This window comes from Pinus tabuliformis, chromosome X (genome assembly GCF_031772625.1).
Source record: "Pinus tabuliformis cultivar Carrire ecotype Pingquan chromosome X, CPIR1, whole genome shotgun sequence".
Lineage (NCBI taxonomy): Eukaryota > Viridiplantae > Streptophyta > Pinopsida > Pinales > Pinaceae > Pinus > Pinus tabuliformis.
In genome coordinates, this window is record NC_142308.1 from 1,513,017,077 (window position 1) to 1,513,042,670 (window position 25,594).

Below are 25,594 nucleotides of genomic sequence, written 5' to 3' on the forward strand. Positions count from 1 at the left end.
GACACTTCAATTTCTGCTAGATCCAAACAATGTGATAATTGCCATGCAGCCTTTCCAAATGTCAATCCATGCTTGAGTTATATGCTGAAAACGTGTACCTTAGGTTCACTACCAAAGGCACACTTCAATTTCTGGTAGAGCCAAATAATGTGATAAGTGCCATGCAACCTTTCCAAATGTCAGTTAATGCTTGAGTTATATCTTATTAAGTGCCAACCTATCATCATAACATTCTCATCCTAGTTGACTTTTGGCCCAAAGAATGAACCGACCATTATTGCAGAGATGCGGTTATCAGAACCTTTCCTTCCCCTCACCGGTAGACTTGCTCACGTGAGAGCTACGGGACCAAAATCAATATCTGATGCAGGAGCATCTGACAGGGCAAAGACAGAAGCGAGGTTGATATGGTTTCTGAAGTGGACGGACAAATTAATTCACTCAATGGATAGTATACTTGTTTTTTCTTTATTTTACTTCTTTTTCATTAAGTTGCCTAAGATTAATGTAATAAATTTTAATTAGGAGCAGTAGTGATTAGTTAGAGTCTTTGTTTCCAGACAGTTAAATTACTGTTGTAAAAGCATGAAAAGAAAATGTATTAGACAACCATGCAAAGTTTTGTATGAGGAATAACTGATGTAACCAACTGAACAAACTAACAAAAGTTAGAATAGTTTGTAAACAATGCTATTAAAAAGAGAGAAAAAGCACATTTGAGGGTTCAACTTAATAAGAAATACAGAGAGGGAGATATAATTGTTTTCTGTGCAGATACATCCCTACAGCGTCCTCAATACTGTGTAATAATTGGTATTAATCTATCATGTAAAGAATGTCAATGCATTGCTACAGATTCTAAGACAAAAGGAGAAGATAACCAAAGCCGGAGGAGAAGCAACAACGCCCAGTTACAGGCGGCACAAACAAAAATAACCAGACATAAAATAACCATATCACGTATGTGAATTTACGAATGCAACCCAAATCTATTCCAGCGCTGAATTCATAGAGTTACAAAAATACAATCATCCAAAATTTATTGTTCATTTACATTCTGTTCAAAGTAAAGAACCGAACCCAGTTCACAGACGTGGGAATCAAACTAATTGCAAATAGAAGCCAAACCCCATAAGACCCCAACTCATTTCCATAACCAACGACGGTGCCTAACGACCAGAGAACCAAATACAGACAGCGGCTCAAGGCCAGCAAGAAAATATCAACCCTACAAGTCGTAACATTAAGGTCAAGCAAACCACAAACGAACAGAACGACGCTACCCGTGTTTTGTTCGGAACAGCTGAGAGTCCAAGCGCCGAAACCCTCGAGTGGCTCCACCTGTGAAGAGAACCAATAGAACGAGGTTAGACTCCAAGAAATAGAATACAGGGCGACTGGAAATTGAAGGAACGAATAGAATAGAGTGCATTATTTACCTAACAGGCAAGTCGTAACCACAACTACACCTTCGAATGACCTTCCTGCTCACGAAGGAGCCGAAGATGTTAGACTCAGGTAGAAGAGGAGTACAAGTGTCCAGCATAGAATAGGAACTTACCAGGTAAGTTGGCGGAGAAACCGACGGAGAACGCCACCATAATCCTGCCGAGTTTGTGGAGGAATCGAACCAGCGCTGTAGAAATGTCACCAAGGACCATACGGCCATCAACCAACTGTAAACACTCGTGAAAACATAGACAGTGAACCGATAAAAGACGCACAGAGGCGGAGACCCACTAAGGCAGACACCAAACACACAGTAACAGCCGACATACAAGCAAAAGAACATAAGAACACAAACCTTACCAGGGTTTCATAAATTTGCCGGGTGAACGGAAGACTTCCAGGCCGAGTCCCAAATGATCAAGGCTGTGAAGGTTACCAGGAGCACGTAGCTCAGGAAACCAGGCGGACAAACCTCAGAGCAACACAAAGAAAACCACAGCGAAGCTGCAAGGGATCGCCGAGAGCTCACAGAGCAAATGACCGGGAGAAACAACGAATAACCAAATGAGCGCGAAGGTGTGAAACCCTATACCAAGGCGGGTTCGTAGAATTCCGAGGAGGGACAGATGTCCACCAGACAAACAACCAGCGTACAATCACCGTAACCCCACTCAATTCAATGCAGATTGAAAATCAATTGACATATATCCAAAATCTTTTTGATTAATATATTCATTTGTTGGTACACCATCAAGGGAAGCGCATTGACGGCGGGACCACGTGGGCTGGCCCCATCAAGTGGTATCAGAGCAGAATTTGAAGAAAACAGAGGGAGATGGAAGTTCAAAGACGAGGACGTGGAAGAGGTGCACGCAGAGTAGCAGACGAGGGCTTGAGGGAATAGTTGAGAATCCTTACTGCTCGCTTAGAAGCAGTAGAGGCAGGTAGGAGAAGAGACCCAGAACTTGGGGATGATAGTGAAGAAGAGGCAGCAACTGCTACAGACGGATCAGAGGAAGAAGCCCCGGAGTTAAGACTGTTGAGATCGGTACTGTTAGCTAGCAGCAAACCCAAACCTGAGATCCCTAACTATGATGGCAGTCTATCCGCAGATGTTCTGCTGGATTGGGTAAGTGAGTTAGATAAGTATTTTGAAAACGAAGAGATCAGTGAGGACAAAAGAGTTAGATTTGCTGCGACTAAGTTAAAAGGACACGCTGCTTTATGGTGGGATAGTGTCCAAGCGGACAGGAGACGGATGAACAAGCTACCGATAAGAAAGTGGCCAAGGATGGTGGCAAAACTGAAGGGCAGATTTTTGCCTAAAGACTATCAGGTCGAACTTTATCGACGAGTGCAGAATTTAAGGCAGAAAGGTATGACCGTAAAGGAATACACAGAGGAGTTTTATCGTGTAAACTTGCGGGCTGGTTATACTGATGATACTCCAGAAAAAACAACGAGATACGTGAATGGCTTGAGGCTGGAAATACTAGATGAGATCAGTATTCTCTCTCCACGAAATATAGAAGAGGCCTTTCAGAGTGTTGTAAAGGCTGAAGAAAAAATTAACAGGAAACAGAATAATAGGAGAGGGTGAGGAAATGGCAGAGGACGAGGACAGTCCTACGGCAGAGGGAGAACTGCCACTAACAGCGAAGAAGGCAACAGCTCCAGAGCTTCAGGGACAGCAGAGAAGGGAGATAGCACCAGAGGAGGTCGGCCATATCAGCGAGGAAGAGGAAATGGTCGCGGAAGGGGGACTAATGTCGAGTGCTACAGGTGCCATAAGTGGGGGCACAGATCCGTCGAATACCCGGAAGCCGAGCACGCTGGCCAAAGGAGAGCATTTGTTGCACAGCCTGAGGAAGCTGAAGCACAGACTTGGGAGATAGAAAATGTGGCAGAAACAGGAGAGCCTTTAGTTTTAAACAAAGTATTGTTGAAGCCAGCCAAGGAGATGGTTGAACAGACCCAACGGAAGGCACTGTTCCCAACAGTTTGCAAATCACATGGAAAGTGTTGTAAATTGATCATAGACAGTAGAAGTATAGACAATTTAGTTGCCACCGAGATGGTGGAAAAGCTGGGATTGAAATGACTTAAGCATCCCACACCTTACAAGGTGTCGTGGCTACAGAAAGGCCACCAACTATTAGTTGATGAACAATGCGAGGTTGAATTTCACATTGGCAAATACCAAGACATGGTTGTCTGCGATATTATGCCAATGGATGTATGCCATATACTGCTAGGGAGACCATGGCAGTATGATCGGAAGGTGACGCACGATGGGAAGACGAATTGTTACAAATTTGTGAAAGATGGGATCAAACATATGCTTGTACCCATCAAAGAGGAGGATGCAGCAGAATCAAGTGGAACAAAAGCATTGTTAATAGGAGGAAAATAGTTTGTGAAGAAGATTGAGGAAAACGAGGTCAATTATGCGATTGTAAGGAGGACAAAAACGATGTTGCTGAACACAGAAAAGTCAGAATTTCCTGCAGAGATTCAGGAGCTGTTGGAAGAATTTAAAGACATTGTAGTTGACGATCTACCAGATAAGTTGCCTCCCAAGAGGAGCATTAGCCATCATATCGATTTCATACCTGGAGCAAGCCTACGGAATAGGGCAGCATATAGAATGAGCCCGAAAGATAATGAAGATATTCGTAGACATGTGCAAGAGTTGCTGGATAAGGGACTGATCAGAGAAAGTTTGGGCCTTTGTGCGGTACCAACAATACTCACACCTAAGAAGGGTGGAGAACGGCGGGATGTGTACAGATTCATGCGCTATCAATAAAATCACTATTCGGCACAGATTTCCCCTACCCAGAATGGATGACATGATGGATTGTCTTAGCAGGGTAGCTTATTTCAGGAAGATTGATCTAAAGAGTGGATATCATCAGATCAGGATTAGAGAAGGAGATGAGTGGTAGACAGCTTTCAAGACCAATGAAGGGTTGTACGAATGGCTATTCATGCCATTTGGATTAAGCAACGCTCCTAGTACCTTTATGAGATTAATGAATGAGATGTTTAAAGAATTTATTGGTAAGTTTGTGATAGTTTATCTTGATGATATCTTGATTTTTGGCAAAATGAAAAGAGAACATCTTCAACATGCTCGAAGGGTGTTAGAGAAGTTACAGCAAAACAAACTGCTGATAAACTTAAAGAAATGCACTTTCCTGCAGAAGGAACTGGTCTATTTGGGGTTTGTAGTTGCAGAAAATGAATTGAAGATGGACCCAGAAAAGATTGCAGCAATCATAAATTGGCCGTCACCGAAGAGCTTATTTGAGGTACGTAGTTTTCACGGACTGGCAAGTTTTTATCAGAAATTTATTAGGAATTTCAGTGAAATCTGCGCGCCGATGTTGGACACCATCAAAAAGGCCAGTCAGCCTTTTTGTTGGACCAGAGCGGCAGAAGACAGTTTTCAGCTTTTGAAGCAGAAGATTACGGAGAGGCCAATCTTGAGGCTGCCCGACTTTAATAAACTTTTTCAGGTTTGGTGTGACACAAGTGGGACAGCTATTGGCAAAGACAGAAGCGAGGTTGATATGGTTTCTGAAGAGGACGGAGAAATTAATTCACTGGATGGATAGTATACTTGTTTTTTCTTTATTTTACTTTTCTTTCATTAAGTTGCCTAAGATTAATGTAATAAATTTTAATTAGGAGCAGTAGTAATTAGTTAGAGTCGTTGTTTCCAGACAGTTAAATTACTGTTGTAAAAGCATGAAAAGAAAATGTATTAGACAACCATGCAAAGTTCCGTATGAGGAATAACTGATGTAACCAACTGAACAAACTAACAGCAGTTAGAACAGTTTGTAAACAGTGCTATTAAAAAGAGAGAAAAAGCACATTAGAGGGTTCGACTGAATAAGAAATACAGAGAGGGAAATATAATTGTTTTCTGTGCACATACATCCCTACAGCGTCCTCAATACTGTGTAATAATTGGTATTAATTTATCATGTAAAGAATGTCAATGCATTGCTACAGGTTCTAAGACAAAAGGAGAAGATAACCAAAGCCGGACGAGAAGCAACAGCGCCCAGTTACAGGCGGCACAAACAAAAATAACCAGACATAAAATAACCATATCAGGTATGTGAATTTACGAATGCAACCCAAATCTATTCCAGCGTTGAATTCATAGAGTTACAAAAATACAGTCATCCAAAATTTATTGTTCATTTACATTCTGTTCAAAGTAAAGAACCGAACCCAGTTCACAGACATGGGAATCAAACTAATTGCAAACAGAAGCCAAACCCCATAAGACCCCAACTCATTTCCATAACCAACGACGGTGCCTAACGACCAGAGAACCAAATACAGACAGCGGCTCAAGGCCAGCAAGAAAATATCAACCCTACAAGTCGTAATATTAAGGTCAAGCAAACCACAAACGAACAGAACGACGCTACCCATGTTTTGTTCGGAACAGCTGAGAGTCCAAGCGCCGAAACCCTTGAGTGGCTCCACCTGTGAAGAGAACCAACAGAACGAGATTAGACTCCAAGGAACAGAATACAGGGTAACTGGAAATTGAATGAATGAATAAAATACAGTGCATTATTTACCTGACAGGCAAGCCGTAACCGCAACTACACCTTCGAATGACCTTCCTGCTCACGAAGGAGCCGAAGACGTTAGACTCAGGTAGAAGAGGAGTACAAGTGTCCAACATAGAACAGGAACTTACCAGGTAAGTTGGCGGAGAAACCGATGGAGAACGCCACCATAATCCTGCCGAGTTTGTGGAGGAATCGAACCAGCGCTGTAGAAATGTCACCAAGGACCATACAGCCATCAACCAACTGTAAACACTCGTGAAAACACAGACAGTGAACCGATAAAAGATGCACAGAGGCGGAGACCCACTAAGGCAGACAACAAACACACAGTAATAGCCAACATACAAGCAGAAGAACATAAGAACGCAAACCTTACCAGGGTTTCTTAAATTTTCCAGGTGAACGCAAGACTTCCAGGCTGAGTCCCGAACGATCAAGGCTGTGAAGGTTACCAGGAGCACGTAGCTCAGGAAACCAGGCGGACAAACCTCAGAGCAACACACAAAAAACCACAGCAAAGCTGCAAGGGATCGTCGGGAGCTCACAGAGCAAATGACCGGGAGAAACAACGAATAACCAAATGAGCGCGAAGGTGTGAAACCCTATACCAAGGTAGGTTCGTAGAATTCCAAGGAGGGACAGATGTCCACCAGACAAACAACCAACGTACAATCACCGTAACCCCACTCAATTCAACGCAGATTGAAAATCAATTGACATATATCCAAAATCTTTTTGATTAATATATTCATTTGTTGGTACACCATCAAGAGAAGCGCATTGACGGCGGGACCAAGTGGGCTGGCCCCATCAATATCTTGCTCTATTCACTCTCTGTTTCACTAGTTTTGCTAGAGCTTGTCAATGCAGAGAGTTACAGGCCTCTTGATAAAAATGATATCAATGTCTACTTATTTGCAATATGAAAAGATTTAACGCAATCAGTCGATGAATGATGTACAGCATCTGTTCTAGCCTATGCTTCTTCTCCTGTCTTTGTTATTGTTGTTTCTGGGTCTCGATTTCAACTACATGGGAAAGTGGTCGTGTTGTTTGTTCCGTATCTCTATATGGGAATGAATCTATATCTAGAGTTGTAAGTGGTCCTAGGAAATGAGCTGCAAGATTGCAATGTCCATGTCAGTCATATGTATCAACAAAAGATGCTGGAAGAAGTAGGAACGTCAGGCAAGTGGCACTGTAGCAATAATATTTACTCTTGCTGGGTAAATGCTCACGATAACAGAGGAATTTCACGACGGAGACATAGTCTAGACACATGACATTGTAGACCTATGAAAGATGGCTCCAATTTAGAGTGGTGAAGGATTTTCTTTTGCTCAGTGGATCTATCTTCCATTGTTACTCGTGCATCTATGCATCTTCTTGTTCGGATGATATGCTATTAAGAAATTGTTTTTTTGTTATGGATTATTAATATGATATGGATTAATTTCACCTTAGCCGAACAAATTAGGTTGCGGGAGGTCTGTAATTCTATGTGACATACACGTAATACCAAGTCATTTGTTTCGGGAGGTCTGTAATTCCATGTGACATACACGTAATACCAAGTCATTTGTTTCGGGAGGTCTGTAATTCCATGTGACATACACGTAATACCAAGTAATAGCCAAATGACAGTCTCGGGATACCACATGTTTACACTATGGTGTAAGAATGAAAAAATATTGGCACAAACATTTAATGCTGGGGAATTAATGCTAACTTAACCTTAGCATTAATACAGGTCTCAAGCGGAGCCAGTATTCATTTTTAATTTTAATATAAAGTTATTTCATTTTTCATTTTAATATAAAGTTTTATCCAAAAATATACATTGGAAAAAATGTAGCTGTAGTAAAGGTTGACTTCTTTGGCCAATCAAACAACATCAAATTAATAAATAAATAATTTTACACCAAATGCTTGCTCTAAACCGTGGTTAAACCTCTAAACTTTGGTTAAACCGCTGATACGGAAAATCAGTCAAACCAATTAATGCATGGTCACGCAATATCGATTGCTATATACTTGCTAATTTCGGTAGTTATAATAAGTTGTGCAGTTTGTGTAGTTTTTTAAAATTAATATTAAGTTATTTTTTTTAATAGTTTGAGAATATATATTATTTTGTTGTCAAATCATTAATGAAGATAGTTATTATTAGTTATTATCTATAAATGTAAGTTGAATCATCACTTTTATTTAGTAAAAGAACCAAGTTACTTAAAATTAAGTGGCTGGATTTTACTCCGAACATGTGCTTTTAGATATTAGAGAAAGATGATCTCTTAGACAACCAAAAGAAATTATAGTGCATACTCTATGTATAAAATTAATGGAGGAAAAACATCTATTTCATATTTACAGTTATTAAGTTTCTTAAAATAAATTTTTTTATGGTCAATCACATGTTTATGTTCATTAATTTATATTAAATGCTAAGAGATTTAGATTTTAAGAAATTTGATCCCTATATATAGTTATTATTTTTTTTGCCACATATATTTTTATGTACATTTGGGTATCCTAGGTGCAAACGATTATGAATAAAGTGTAATCTTTTGATCTAAAAAAAATTATTTTCTCCTATTGGAAAAGGAAACATATCATATTGTTTAAAATAATTAAACATAATTTATAATGTTTTAAAAGCAATTAACAATGATAGGCCAATATCAATATAGTTATGTAATATGAGCATATACAGTGTTAACAAAGAATGTCAGCCACACCATATAGCCATAATGAACTTAGTAATCACAAAAAATTGCATAACCAAATTTAATTTAAAATATATGGTTCAACACTACATATTGCCTAAGTAAAGTATGCTTTCATTTTCTTACATTGTATTTTCTTAATCCTTGTTGACAGTAGCTACTAGGAAAAAAATGTTGAGCTTTCCATATATAGCATGCACACAAATCAACTATATCTACAAAAACATAAAATACATGATTGGTTGCATTTAACTAACTAACTAATTTGGACACCATGTTTTTTAGTTAATATCTTTCTTTCTATTGTTCTTATTTTTGCATTTCTTCCAAGTAAACAAAATCTCTCAAAAAATTTGGAAAAAAAGAAAACAAAAATTACAAAATAATAAATAAGAGAAAAACTAAAAACAAACAACCAACAAAAAATACATTTTTAATGAACCTCCAATTCAATCACTATCCTATTTTTACATTTCTTCCCAATAAACAAATTCTCTCTATATATAAAAAGAAAGAAAAAGAAAACAAAAATAAGTGAAAACCTAAAAGCAAACCACACAGCAAAATATACATTTTGTAATGAACCTCCAACTCAGGTACTAATTTTTTTTATTATTTCTTAATGCTCTTAATAAAATATTCACACATTCTTGTTACTATAGTATAACAAAAGTATTCTTTCACAAATCTTCTATCGAGTACATAGACCTATTTACTAATTTTATAAAAATGCTTATTTGTTCTATCTTCTTAGTATTACCTCGGGACAATTCTGGAGACTTTAATATTACCCTTAGAATTATCTCGAGAATTATTGTTAAACAAATCCACACACTAAAAACCATGATATAACATGCTCACAAATATTCTCTTATTACTTTTATAAAAAAGATGATTTGTTATGTATTATTGTTAAACAAATCCATGCATTAAAAATAGTTATATAACATGATATTATATAATTGTGTTTGACCACATTATCATAGAAGTGATCTGTCGTCATGGCTCTTCACAACTCGTGTTGAAGATATCTTTTATATATATAAAGGAGGTTGTAAAAAGGTATGGGTTTTGAACCTTGGGGTCCATAATAACTACGATATGCTTATTTGGAAACAATGCCACATTTATGTTGTTCTTTTGAGCTTTGACATTACGGTTAATAATAACTACGATATGATTGTCTTGCCACAATACCACACTTCGGTTATTTCAAATATTTATTTTGTCGTTTCAACTATATCCGTTCCTTACGACATTTAGCCATAGGCGGAGGTCAGAGGGAAGGGTCCCTTATCAATGTGTCTAGCATGCAACCCTCCACATTGCCGAGTTGATGTGACATTATTAGAGATCCAGGACCCTGATGTTCTTTGATATTTCTATGGTTCCAATGGATTATAGGATCATCTAGATGGAATGACTACCCTACTTGTCTTGCCATTTTACTTAGCGTTTGGCCATGCAACCGATATTTCCACTAGGGTTTTACTGTGCAAATTTCGAGTTTCTTTAGTAAGTGTGAGTGTTCTATAGAAATGGAGGGTGAAATATTTTAAGTACTGTGACTATGCGTCTAATTTTGGTGGCATGCCACTTCTTACTCTTAATCTATCCATTCTTGTGTAGTATATTTTTATCAGTGTTAAGTCAGTTTGTAAACTAAACATTACTACAAGGTTTTTAAGCTATATTACCTTTTTCCTTGTTCTAACAACCCTTTTGTCTAATTATCATAACATGTGTTGTGGTTCAACAATATATCTGTTAAGTATGAAGTCAAATTTACGCAGGATTCTAGATCCTTCTAGATCAGATCTTTTCAGATCGCCACGATTCGAGATCTTTCTACACTGCCATTAGTTTCTAGATCATTCCAGATCTCCATCTGAATGACATACAGGATTGTAGATCCTTATTTTGCCTCTATAAATTTGTAATCTCTCTGACCAAGGAAGGCAAGCCAAGGACCAAGCTTGTTATGTAATGCAAAGTGATTTTCTATTCTCCAACTATTGTTTTATCTATTCTGTTGTTTCTCACTGAGTAATCTTGTTGTTTCTTCATTTGTCTGTCTTGTTATGTAATGCAAAGTGATTTCCGTTTTCCGGTGATTGTTTTATCTATTCCGCTATTTCTCACTGAGTAATCTTGTCGTTCTTCATTTGTCCATCTCTGTGAATTATTCTCTACTATTACCGTCTAAGTCTTTGAGTATAAATCCGCGGTGTGTTATGAATGCTCTGGTCTAACAACTAGTATCGAAGCTAGGGTTGAATATCCACTATGCAAGCCGCTTAGTGCCATCGCCTTAATCTGGTAGCATTCATTAAAACATTGGTTGTTACCCCTAGAGCTATTGAAGGATCTGTCCAGGAAATAGTTGAGGAACGTTGGAACTAAAAGACAGTTGCTGCAAGAAAAAACAAGATCGTGGATCTATGTTGAAACGTGTTGCTGGAGTTTGAAATGTGGAGATCCGTGGAGTTTGGAGTTGAAACGTGGTGTTCGTAAGTTTTTTTACATCAAGCTTGCACATATACGTCAAGTTTTTTTCTCAAACCAACACATGTATGTGTGAAATGTGAAAACGTTAAAAACATTATATATGAAAATATATAAATATGTTGGAATTTTGAAAAGTATATTTTAAAAGAAGAGAGAATTTTGAAAAGGGTATTTTAAAAGGAGGAAGGTCATTATTACTAAATTTGAAAGAGTAATAATTAAAGTTTTATTTTTAATTGGAGCTTTTTGGGACGTGAATTTGATTGAAAATAGAGACAACAGTTACAAATATGGAGAAGTTGAGCGGGGCTAATTTTTCCCTATGGAAATCACAAATGGAGGATATACTGAGTTTAAAGGATTATTATTTGTCGATTGAGGGCACAAAAAAGAAACCCTCATCGATGACAAATGAAAAGTGGAATAAGCTAGATAGAAAGGTGATTGCAACAATCTGCCAATATTTAGCAAAGAATGTTTATTTCAATGTGTATGGAGAAAAGACGGCAGAAGGATTATGGAAGAAGCTCCATGATCTATATGAGAATAACACGGCATCAAACAAAGTGTTCTTGACGAAAAAGCATTATAATCTCAAAATGAAGTAGGGTGCTTCAGTTGTTGAGCACTTCAATGCATTTAATATTATTACTAATCAACTTGCCTTTGTTAAAATCATTTTAGATGATAAAATTAGAGCCATATTGCTGATGTGTTCTATGCCAGACAGTTGGGGAAATTTAATTGTAGCTATGAGCACTTTAGCAACTACAACGACCTTGAATTTTGATGATGTCAGTAGTAGTTTAATGAACGAGGAGCTGCGATGCAAGTCAATTGCGGAAAACCAGGGAGGAAAGGCTCTAGCTCTAGTTGATTGCGGTAGGAGAATGGATCAAGGCCAGCAAGGGGGATCAAGATCAAGAGGCCGATCAAAATCAAGGAGAGGCAGAATCATCTGCTTTCATTATGGCAAACCTGGGCGCACGAAGAAAGAATGTCAATTCTGGAAGAAAGGAAAAAAGGATCAAAGACCATCTAATAAAAATCACAAGTCATCCAACACAAATGAAGGTGAGACTACTGATGTAGCCACAGATGGTGATGTGTTGTTTACTATTTTAGTAGAGGATGCATGTGTATATACATCTAGCAATAGCTTTTATTGGATCCTTGACTCTGGGGCATCTCACCATGTAACCCCATGCAAAGATAGTTTTGTTTCATATAATCCTAGTGATTATGGTAGAGTGCATTTGGGGAATAATCATTTTTGTAGTACTGTTGGACTGGGAGATGTCCAGATCAAGATGAAAGATGGACAAGGTATATTATTGAAATAGGTCAGGCATGTACTATAAATGCAGACGAGTTTAATCTTTATTGGATGACTGGATGATGAAAGCTATTCGACAAGCTTTGGAAAAGGAGGCTATAAAATTAGCAAAGGTGCATTGGTCGTGGCCAAAGGACCCAAGATGAGAACATTATACACATTGAAGACACTGATAGGAAAATCAGATTTGGCTGCTATCACAAAAGAAGGAAATTTAGCAGATCTGTGGCATAAGTGTTTGCGTCACATGAGCGATAAGGGCTTAAAAATCCTTGTTGGTAAAAATTTATTGCCAGGTTTGAAATCCTACAATCTTGATCTTTGTGAGCATTGTATATATGGTAGACAAAGAAGGATTTCATTCCTTAGAGGTGGCCATGACAAAAAAAAAAAAAATGTGTTAGAATTGGTACACTCAGATGTGTTTGGGCCTGTTAACATCAAATCATTAGGAGGAGCATCGTATTTTGTAACATTTATAGATGATGCATCCAGGAAGGTTTGGGTATATCCTATGAAAAATAAAAGTGAAGTGTTTGGAATATTTCAAAAATTCCATGTTGTTGTTGAAAGAGAGACTAACAAATTGTTGAAGTGTTTAAGAATGGATAATGTTGGAGAATATTGCTCAAATGCATTTAAGGAATATTGTAATAGGTTTGGCATAAAGCATGAGAAGATTGTGCCTAGTACACCTCAATGAAATGATGTCGCAGAAAGGATGAATCACACCATTATGGAAAAGGTGCGAAGTATGTTGTCCAATTCCAGTATGGAGAAGAATTTTTGAGCTGAAGCAGTCAGGACCACTTGCGACCTCATAAATAGATCTCCAACTATAGCCTTGGATGGCGGTATCCCTGAAGAAGTTTGGACTGGTAAGAATTTGAATTATTGTCACTTGAAAATATTTGGAGGTGATGCATTCGTACACATTCCCAAAGAAAATAGAACTAAGATAGATGATAAATCTATGAATGCATTTTTTTGGGATATGCGGATGAAGATTTTGGTTATCGTCTATGGGATCCACTCAAACGTAAAATTATTAGAAGTAGGGGTGTTATATTTAATGACTCAGAAATGTTCAAGAGGACTGTAGGTGAGTTGGAGGTCGAGAAGGTTATTGACAGGTTTGAAGAGCAACGGGAAAGCATACCCTCAATACAAGAAAATGAATAGCGAATTCAGGAGCATGAAGAACAACAAGTGGAAAATGATGAAAAACAAAAAGAAGGAATCTTGCAGGAACCTTTACAGGAGATTCAACCTGATAATGCACCACCACAGTTGGTTCGCAGATCTTCTAGGCCTCATAAGTCTTCACAAAGGTATCCTCCTTCAAACTATATTTTGTTGACTGATGAAGGTGAGCCTAATTGTTTTCAAGAAGCTTGTAAAGTCGAGCACATTGAAGAATGGAAGAAAGCAATGGAAGAAGAAATGAACTCTTTGCTGGAAAATAAAACTTGGGAGTTGGTAAGCCTCCTAGAAGGTAGAAAGGCTCTACAAAAAAAATGGTGTACAAGATTAAGCATGAAGGCGATGAAAAGAAGGAGAGGTATAAAGAAAGGGTGGTGGTGAAAGGTTTTGCCAAAAAAGAAGGTATTGACTTTACTGAAGTTTTCTCACCTGTTTTTAAAATGTCATCCATTAGAGTCATTCTTGGTCTAGTTGCTGCTTTAGACCTAGAATGTGAACAGTTAGATGTAAAAACTACACTCCTTCATGGTGAATTGGAGGAAGAAATTTATATGGAGCAGCCAGAAGGCTTCATAGAAAAAGGAAAAGAATGCCTTGTTTGTAGGTTGAAGAAGAGTCTCTATGGGTTGAAACAGGCACCTCGACAATGGTACAAGAAATTTGATTCATTCATGTTGGAACATGGTTTTCAAAGGTGGGAAGCTGACCATTATGTCTATATCAAGAGGTATGATCAAGGAAAGTGTATCACATTATTGTTATATGTGGATGACATGTTGATTATTGGGCATGATAAAAATAACATCAATAGGTTGAAGAAAGATTTGCGTAGCAAATTTGCAATGAAGGATTTGAGACCAGCACAACAGATATTGGGCATGCAAATTATGTGTGATAGGAAAAACAAAAGGTTGTGGCTGTCACAAGAAAAATATATTAAGAAGGTGCTTGATAGGTTTATTATGAAGGATTCCAAGCCAGTTGGTACACCCCTTGTAGCCCACTTCAAGCTGAGTACTGAATTATGTCCTAGTGATGACAAGGAGAAATAAGAGATGAGCAAGATTCCTTATGCTTCAGCAGTTGGTAGTTTGATGTATGCCATGGTATGCACACGACCAGACATTGCATATTCAGTGGGAGTAGTGAGTAGGTTCCTTGCCAATCCAGGCAAACAACATTGGCAAGCAGTAAAATGGATTTTGAGGTATCTCAAGGGTACTAGTCATTACTGTTTATGTTTTGGTCATGATGAGACTATGCTTGAAGGATTTACAAATGCCAATATGGTTGGAGATATGGATACCAGAAAGTCCACTACAGGTTATTTGTATAAATTTGTAGCTGTAGCAGTATCTTGGGTGTCAAGGCTACAGAGAATAGTAGCCCTCTCTCCAATAGAAGCAGAGTACATAGCTACAGCAGAGGCTTGTAAAGAGATGTTGTGGATGCAGCGATTCCTAGGAGAGATAGGAATAAAGTAGGATAAGTATGTGTTATATTGTGATAGTCAGAGTGCCATTCACTTGGCAAAAAACCCAGCATTTCGTTCAAAAACCAAGCACATTGACTTAAGGTATCATTGGATCTGGCATGTGTTGGAGAAAGAACAGTTATCCAAGGAAAGGATCCATACAAATAGGAACCCTGCTGATATGCTCACTAACATTCTACCACAAAATAAACATGAGTTATGTAGATGCATGGTAGGACTCGGTGTGACTTGATGACTCTTATTTGGCTTCAAGTGGGAGAATGTTAAGTGTGAATCCAAATTCACGCAGGATTCTAGATCCTTCTAGATCATATCTTTCTAGATCTCCAGGATTCTAGATCTTTCTACACCGCCATTAGTTTCTACATCATTCTAGATCTCCATTTGAATCACATATAGGATTGTAGATCCTTCTTCTGCCTCTATAAATTTGTAATTTCTCTAGCCATCGAAGGCAAGCCAAGGCCCAAGACTATTATGTAATGCAAAGTGATTTATGCTCTGCAGTGATTGTTTTATCTATTTCGTTGTTTCTGACTGAGTAATCTTGTTGCTTCTCCATTTTTCTGTCTCTGTGAATTATTCTCTGCTATTGTTGTCTAAGTCTCTGAGTATAAATCTGTTGTGTGTTATGAATGCTCTGATCTAACAATATCGATGGTTTTCGAGGCATCACAAATATTTTAATGAGAAAAATTTCTTAAAAGATATTTTCCCTTTTTTATAGATCTTCGTTGAAAACCTCTGTTCAAAAATTGTGTAAAGGCAACGACTAGTTTAGGTTTATTGGTTAATTGAGTGAATTCACAAGTGTTACGCTTGATCATGTTCAAAGTATGGTTGTTTTAGAAAAAAAAATCATATCTCTTTTTTAGGATTTTTAGAGTATTTTTTCTTTTTTTCTTTTTAAACATATTGCTAAGTGATTAGTTACCTGATGATTGCAGGTCTTCGAGGATGTTATGTAAAACACTCTACTTTGCTTGACACAATATTTTAATAGTTCTGTCAGTGGGTAGTATCAAGCTTATGGTTTCACTATTTAGAAGATTTAAATTGTATGAATCCTGAGAGTTCGAACCCGACCACTCTAGTATGTATATTCTTTTGATGGTGTTGGAACCTAATTTTTAAGGATTAGTAAAATGTTGTAAATATTACAAATATGAAAATGAGAAGGTGAATATATATTGGAATATGAATTCCAAGAGTATCCCTCTCTAATATATATATTAATAGCTCTTCCTAATTGAAAATTATTTTTCATGGAGCTACCAATTCTTGACCAAATAAGGTACCACAGCCCAGGTACCATTTTAACATTTTCCTGCTGAATAACTCTTCTTATTTTTTTGCTCCCACTCAGAGTTATTTATGCTATGTCCTATGTCCCTATGTGAATGTTAGTGTTTAAGACTACCATTGAGTGTCCAATTTATGTGTTGAAAAATCTCCAACATCAATGTGCATGTCAAGCACTTCAATATTTTGAGAATTGAGTCTGTGAATTAAAGGCTTGGTTAATGTCATCTCTATCCATTGAATGCATACATTTCTGGTGCGTTCTATTGAATGCCTATGTATTGAAGTTGTTGAATTTTCCCTTTGGACGTTGCTGGAATTGTTAGTTTGTTTATTTGAAGGTTGAAGGAATATGCAGGTTTGAACAATCAATGCTAGATAACGATGGTTTTGAAAGACGAATTGTGAAGTCGAAGCTCGATAAATGTTCGTAGTCTCCCAAGCTCTCTCCATGTTGATTGAACTTGTATAAGCATTGAGTTTTTTGAAGTTTGTGTAACGGTTAATCTCTTAGTTGTAGAGTGCATTGGTTTTTTCATTGCATTGTGAGTGTATTTCTCTGTGTTGAAGTCCATGCATATTATATGGTCTTTGAATCTTATTGATCCATTATATTCTATCCTAAATGTGTATATGATTTGGTATAAGCAATGGGCCATATGTGATGGTATAATGGTATGTTGGTCATTACATTTGTTAGGAGTGTTGAATATGTTGTGTGTGCATTGGGAAACTTACATCATATGTGTTAAAATCCTAGTATATTCATTGATTCATATTCATATTTTGGTGTTATCATATGATATTGAGATATTATTAAACTTTTGATATATAAGTCAGCCATGTGTATATATTCTGTGTGTTGATTAATGTATTCAGTTACATTGTATTGAACATCGAAATTTTGTTGAGGGTCCCTTTCTCATTTATGTGTTGCGATGCGTTGAAGCCTAATTCAAACATTGATTTTAGGTTTTTGTGATACAAAGTTGTATGGCCATGTGTAGTTGGTAGGAAACATATATTATATTTTTTTACTATTTGCGTTATAGTTCATAATTTCCCAAAGTATTCACTCATCTCCATATTTGGAGTAGTTCTCACAAGCTAAGAGAACTGCCATGAATAGTTTATAAGGATAAATCATACCCTCGTTTTCAATGAATTGTGAGAGGAGTATATGAAGGAGAAATTGGCAATCCTCTTGAAAAGCCCACATCAAACAAAGAGATCACCATATGGGAGAAAAGGAACAACAAAGCAAGTGCCTTTATTCCTGCATCAATAAATTTTGAAGTGAGTCATCACATTGCACCATTTACAAATTCCTTTGATGCTTTAAAGAAGTTGAAATACTTATATGAGTCACACTTTGAGCCTGAGCTAGTCCAGCTTATGATCAAACTATTCAATATAGAATTGAAAGATGATGATCCCCTTTCCCTAGCTTATGAAATTAGAGCCATTATGCATGATATAGAAGCTATCATAGCTAAGACATATGTTCATCTCACAAATTTAATCAAGGAACAATTTCCCACTTATTCTCATTATCTTGAGTCATTACAAGTCAATGGAAAACTTGAGGATATTTCCATTGACTCTCTTGTGAAGAAGTTTGCACAAAAAGAGAGATTTTGGGAAGACGAATACAAATTCTTAGTATTCTAAACAAGTTGTGTGTCTTGCACAGAAAGAGAAGAATCAAGCACAAGATTCTTCTAGAGGAAGAGGTGGTGGAAGAAGATGTGAAAAGAAGAAGAATAGAAGAAAGGGTGTTTAATCATTATCAAGCAGGAAGACCTGATATTAATTGTATTCACTACAATAAAAATGGACATGACGCTTCCACATGCATGCTCTCTTGGGAAAAAAATAGTTAGGAATGAAATGAAGAGAAAAGAAAATCATGAGATCTGGAGAAAGGCAGAACACTGGAATCCACTCATTATATTATGACACATCGAAATATTGGAGTAACTAAAGACTTATTTAATGCTTCACTTGCTTCGTGGAAAGATGCATGGTTGTTTGATTTAGGAGGAACCTACCACATGATATTTCAAACATATTTCTTTGACTAATTCAGTGACAATGTAGATGGAGCAGTCTTCTTTTTAGAGAAATAAAAAATAAAGACATCTGAACATGGCACCATCATGCTCAAATTGTATAATCTCGTTAACTTTCTTCCACATGATGTTCTCTACCTCCTAGAATTGCAGAGAAGCTTGTTGTCCTTGGTTCACATATGCCAACAAGGGAATTGCATTCACATGATAGATGTAAAGGTTGAGGTGAGAAAAGAAATGAACAACTCACTTTTCATGATTAAGTTAGAAGAAGAAATATTCTTGAAGGTACAAGGAACCACTCCTTGTGCAGAAAAAAATTTCATACAGTCATCAATATGATGAAGGTACACTACCATACAATGTCTTATGGCATGCTATATTTGGACATATTAACTATGAAATTCTTATTTTATTGAAGAGAAATGTTGTTTCTTGTTTTCTAACCATTCATAAAAAACTGAAGCAATGTGATACTTTTATGTTGGGAAAATAGAATAAACAATCATTTCTTGATTCTCATTCCAAAGCATGTAGAAATCTTGTACTGGTTCATAATGACATGTGTGGCCCTATTAATGTTCATTTTGCTAATGGAAATAGATATATGATGAATTTTATCGATGACTACACCAGAATGTGTCACGTATATATATATATATATATATAAGAATAAATCTCAATGTTTTGAAACTTTCATGCATCAATTGAAAACAATACACAATATCATATTGGCTCCATGCATATTGGTAATGGAAAAGAGTATACTTTAAATGAATTTGAAAACTATCTTTTCCAACATGGGATCCAACATCAAGCAATTGTTCTTTATATTCCTCAACTTAAAGGTGTAGCCAAAATAATGAACAAGACAATATTAAATATTGTATGTTCAATGATGATTTTCAAAAATGTTAAGTTGATGTTTTGAGCTAATGTAGTTCTATGTGTAGTGTATATTAAAAATAGATGGCCATCTCATGCTCTCAAAAACAAGACTCCCTATAAAATGTGGTATGGCCACATTCCTTCGGTGATACATCTCTGGGTTTCTTGTTCCACCTACGATTCCTTGATTTCTAAGGAATAGATAAACAAGCTTGGTGCAAAGAGTCAAACACGTATCTCCTTAGGGTAATCATATACCTCCAAAGCATATCATATATGTGATTAAGCAAACAAGAAGTTTATATTGTCTAGATATGTAATTTTTCTTGAATCTTCCAAGACTAACAATGTTCTTGAGCGACAACTTGATCCCTTTGATAGATACAGGAATGAGAAATATTTTCAAGAATTTGATAATGAAATTGCACATCTTAATGCGGGATCCCTATCCTATATCAATATTTTGAATCTCCTTCTGAAGAACTCTCCCCCCTCATGAATCTCTAGCCACTTATCTAGAAGACACTTTAAGTGATGTGCTTGATAGAATTAGAAGGCTAAATATTTATTCAACCCCACATTAGTCATCTCAACAACCGCCATCTTAGAAATTCCCTCCAAAATGGCTCACTAAGACACTTGAAATGTTTCATTCTTATAAGTTTGGAAATACAAGAACAAGAAGTTCTACTAGACAAAATTGAGGTGATGTAGACGATTCTGATTCAACTGTTGATATCGATGTTTCTTATGATTGTAAATTATATTTTTCTACGGATTTTGAACCAACTTCCTCTAAATAAGTTTCTTCTCATGATTAATTGAAATAAGCAATGCATAACAAGTATGCTGCTTTGATAAAGAATCGAACCTGGAAGCTGGTGGACCCTCCACTGGGAACCAAATCAATCGGCTATAAGTGGGTCTTCGAGAATAAGTATAAAAAATATGGCTCACTTGACAAGAATAAAGTTAATCTCATGGAAAAAGGTTATTGCATAGAAAGAAGGGGTTGATTATGAGGAGGTCTTTTCCCAAAAGAAAATGGGCTATGATCGAGACTCTCTTTGCCTTGGCAACTTACAATGGTTGGAAATTCCATCAAATGGATGTAACAATTGCTTTCTCCAATAGAGATCTGAAAGAAAATGTCTTATTTTATCAACTAGAAGGATTTTTTGTGAAGAGGAAAAATAAACATGTATGCAATATTATCAAATACTTGTATGGCCTCAAGCAAGATATACGAGCCTGGTACGAGAAATTGACTGAGCATATTTTGAAACTAAATTTCAAACATTGTGATCTTGATGATACAACTTTTTTTGTTAAGAAAGATAAAAAATTGTTGTATAACTTTTGGTGTATGTAAATGATCTACTGATGACATGCAACAACAAAAATTACATTGCATCCATAAAGAAATAACTGAGGAAAGGTTTTGAGATGACATATTTCGGATATGTTCACTACTATCTCGGTATTTAGGTAACCCAACATCCAAATTTTATATTCCCCTCTCAAAAAAAGTAAATTAGAGATTTGTTTAACAAATTTGGCATGGTTGAGTGTAATCCTTTGACCACTCCAATGGAATAAACATTAGAGCTCACATACAAAGAAGGAAATGAATTTGATGATGCAACAAAGTAAAAACAATTCGTAGAAATTCTTAACTACGTGACTACTATTGGACCAAACATTAAATTTTCTATTGGACCCCTCTCGAGGATTATGCAAAATCTTTATGAGAGTCATTGGTCTGCTGCAAAAAGAGTTATAGGGTAGTTTCAGGGAACTCAATACTTTGGGCTCAAGTATACACAAGTGGATGACTTGAGCTTGATTGGATACTCTGATTTGGATTTGGATGATTGTAAAGAAAATGGAGTATCTATTTGAGGTTATGTTATGAGTCTTGGATCAAAATTTGTCCCCTTTAGGTCATGAAAACAATAAATTCTATTGGATTACACAATAGAGATAGGATATGTGGAAGTTATAGAAGCAACAAAGGAAATTGTATGGCTCATAAAAATTCTCGATGATTTACAGGAGAAACAAGTGCACTCTACTCCTCTTTTGATTGACAATACTTCTACGATAAAATTAGCAAAGGTCCCAACGTTCCATGATAAAAAGAAAATATCAATACAGATTATGATTTAATTCAACATCATCTTGAGGGCAAGTTTATTCACCTACACTATTTTTCTACGAATGAGTAGATTGCATACATCTTCACCAAATTTCTTGGAAGATAAAAGTTGGAAATATTCAAAATGATGGTTGGACTAACGAGGAAATAATTATAAATACTGTCGATATTACAAATATGAAAATGACAAGGTGTAGAGACATTGGACTATGAATTTGAAGAGTCTCCCTCTCAGATGTATATATTAATAACTCTTCACGATGGAAAATTTTATTCATGGAGTAACCAATGCCTATCATGACAAATATATACTTTTTCATTTAAATTTTTATTTACCAAAGTTGTTTTTCTTATTTCACCTTACACAGGGTTCAAATTAAGGAATAATTTGAGGTTGAGTTCCTTTGCAAGATTATGATGGTTTTTGTTCTCACTCCTTAATGAAATCATACTCTATTGGGTTTCATATCCAACCATGGATACAATTACTCCTTACCAAGTTTGGACCTCTTCATTTTCATTCTCAGTCCCATGAACGCTCAATCTTATTCTAGTTCTCAACTAGTTAGATACTCGTTTTTTTTCTTTCTTCTTAATTTTCATTTTGATGTTTTTTTCTAACCTCGTTCCCCTTCTTTTCATGGTTGTATTATCAAGGTGGTCCCAATGTAACATCCTTTTCATGTTCCCAAATGAGGATAACAGCTATCAAATTACCCTTTTCTTGACTTTGCTTTAGAGTTAGGTCATGAATATAACTCATTCAAAACAAGTATTTCACCCTTTCGATTTGTTTTTGACAATTCCTTGATCAAATTACTTATTTTTGTTTTGAGGTTTTTATTAATGTAATTCAAAGTGTTTGGTTCACCAAATTCCTTCTTTTCATCTTCAATATTTCTAACTATGAAAGGACACTTTGATTCGCATTTAAATTTCAAGGCTTTTTACAAACTTTTTTTGACCTCTGCTATAAATAATTTCCAATACCTAAGTCTCAAACTCATTATTTTGTTTTATATAGCTGAAATGAGTGTCAATTTATGAAAGCACTCTTTCCTAATTTACAATTTTTATGATAACTTTGCCTTCCTATATTTTCAACTATTTTATGTTTACAAGTCTTTTGTGGCTATCATCACTAGAATACCATCAAGGAAATTTGGTGTCTCTTGATTGTAATTATGGCTTACTTACTTAATTATTTTCATCATAAACTAACAAGGTTTGTTTTGTTACATGTTACACATTAAATTCCTAACTCCCCTATTTTTTGTTTGGAAGAATTTCCTCATCATTGTACACTAGTTTTATAGGTGATAACTCTTATTAATACTATTAATTCTTCCACAGGTGTTAACAAACATGATGATAGGTCATATCAATTGCAACGTTGGTAGTTTAATTACAACCATATGTTATGGAATTTAGCAAACTCATACTTGAGTTATGCTACTATCTTATGGTTTCCATCATTAAAATTGATATTCTATTTATTTAAATGAGTTCTGATAATGCTAACATAGAGTATGCTCAGGCGGACTCCTTTTGAGAAGATAATGTTTTATACTATACGTATTTTTCTATAATACATGATACCCAAACCTACCTTATATGCATGCTTTCTACTTTTATGTAACTACATTCAAAATAGTATCTTTTATATTTTATTAAGTGTATGCACTTTGTAGTTTTCATTTTACTTCAACATAAATCCAGGATAAGGTCATATATGGTTGTTCTCTTCATCTGTTTGATATAACTTTTATGGATACTCTTATTACTTCACATGACTCCCATTCCTCAATAATAAATTTTCTTTTTCAAAGACAACAAACCATGGAAAATTTAAGGGGCTAATGTTAACCAAGTGGGCTATTTTTCCATGATTTTTCCACAAAAAAGATTCGCCAATTTCCAATTTTTATAGAAGAGGATTCGCCCAAATTTGAGAATATAAAATTATTTTACCTTTAAAATCACCAATATTATATAGATACTATGTATAAAAGAATTATAAATTTGTATAATTTTATAAATATATCAATAAAATTTTTATTGTTTGCATATTAGGGATTAGTGAGATTCGCCAATGTTTTTAAACTTCAAGAAAAAATTCCATCCTTGAAATTTTCCTTGGAAGCATTGGTTCGGAGTCTTATGCTACCAAATGGTATCAACAATTGTTGTCAACTTATTTGAATTTTTTTTGAATTACTACCAAAGTAAGACTCTAGGATTTTTAAATCAAATAGATATTGCATGCACTTAAAAATATTTATCAGAAAATAAAAAAAGTTATATGAATACTAAACCTATTTGTGTCTCTAGGTAAACCCACATAATAATATGTAGGAAGTAAATCATCTATAACATTTGTTTTCTTTGTAAGTGATTTTTTTCTACTAATTCATGCCAACATTTCAGTGTGAGAAGCTCCATAACAAAATATTGTAGGCCTTAATACTACCAGATTTGATGGCCCATAGATAGAAATAAAAGTACATTACAAACAGACAAAACAAACTATATAACTACAAACAAATAGCCCAAAAAGACCAAAATTTTCCAAGAACCTGAAAAAAAACCCAATTTAAATCTCTAATAACGAAGGAGAGTCGGAGCTAGGATTTTCTTCCCATTAACTAGTGATAGAGTAGGATGGAAAAGATCATGGACATGAGCTTCAATGAGCTCCAATATTAATTCCATAGTCACAAGTTCTTCATTAATCATTATTTTCCTGTGATGGAGGGAAGCCAACCTCTCTTATATATTCCATTATTTTGGATTGATCCGGATCTTGGGAGGAGGCCCCCAAGATCTAAAAGATTGAAATGGATCTTGGGGGGAGAGAACCCCAAGATCTGAAAGATTGAAATGGATCTTGGGGAAGAGACCCCCAAGATCTGAAAACTTGAAATGCTAGAAGAAAAAGAGAAGAATGCCCAATAAACAAAACCACAAAGAAACTTTTTTTATTAAAACCGATAATAACTGTAAAGGCTACATTGTGGCGGACAATCTCTCCTTTTACAGAATGTGACTTGTTACTTATAGTATTTTTCAGTTACAATACCATGAGTCAATTCCATGGGTGAATGAATACCATGGGTGGATTTTACAATGCCACGGGCAGATGCCATTTACAATACCATGGGTAAATTCCATGGGTGAATGAATACCATGGGTGGATTTTACAATACCACGGGCGGATGTCATTTACAATACCATGGGTAAATTCCATGGGTCGATGAATAATATGGGTGGATGAGTACCATGGGTTGATGCCATTTTCCATTCGGATCATGGATGGTGGTCATTTGAAAATCCAACCACCTCATTCCTAACTTCCTGTTGAATCTAAGCTAACTAGTCCAATAAAAATAAAATAAAATATAAACATTTATCTAAAGAGTCAAAGGGGGGAGACATCTCTATTCTTCCTAGAGATTTCACTTATATAGGAACAACCTCTTCTTCTATGTCTTAAGTATCTTGACGATGGAATACTCCATTTCCCCGAGGTATAACTCCCCATTAAGTGTGTACTCTCTAATGAAGCATGGAGCTGTGATAATCCAAATTTCTTCAATGTTCTAAAAGATACCCCCTCGACTCCACAATGCACTCTACAAGCCACCACATCAACCCTATCCGTACCTCATTGAGGATTGAGAACACAGAAATGAGGTTGAGTACCTTGTAAATTATAATCTATGACTAGAGACCAACTATCTTCGCTATAGGAGGCCACACCCCTCCCAACCACATGTAATGCTGAAAATACTACCTCCTTCCACATCCAAGACACTCGTAGGAAACCATATCTGAAAATAGGATTCGAGCCCAAAGA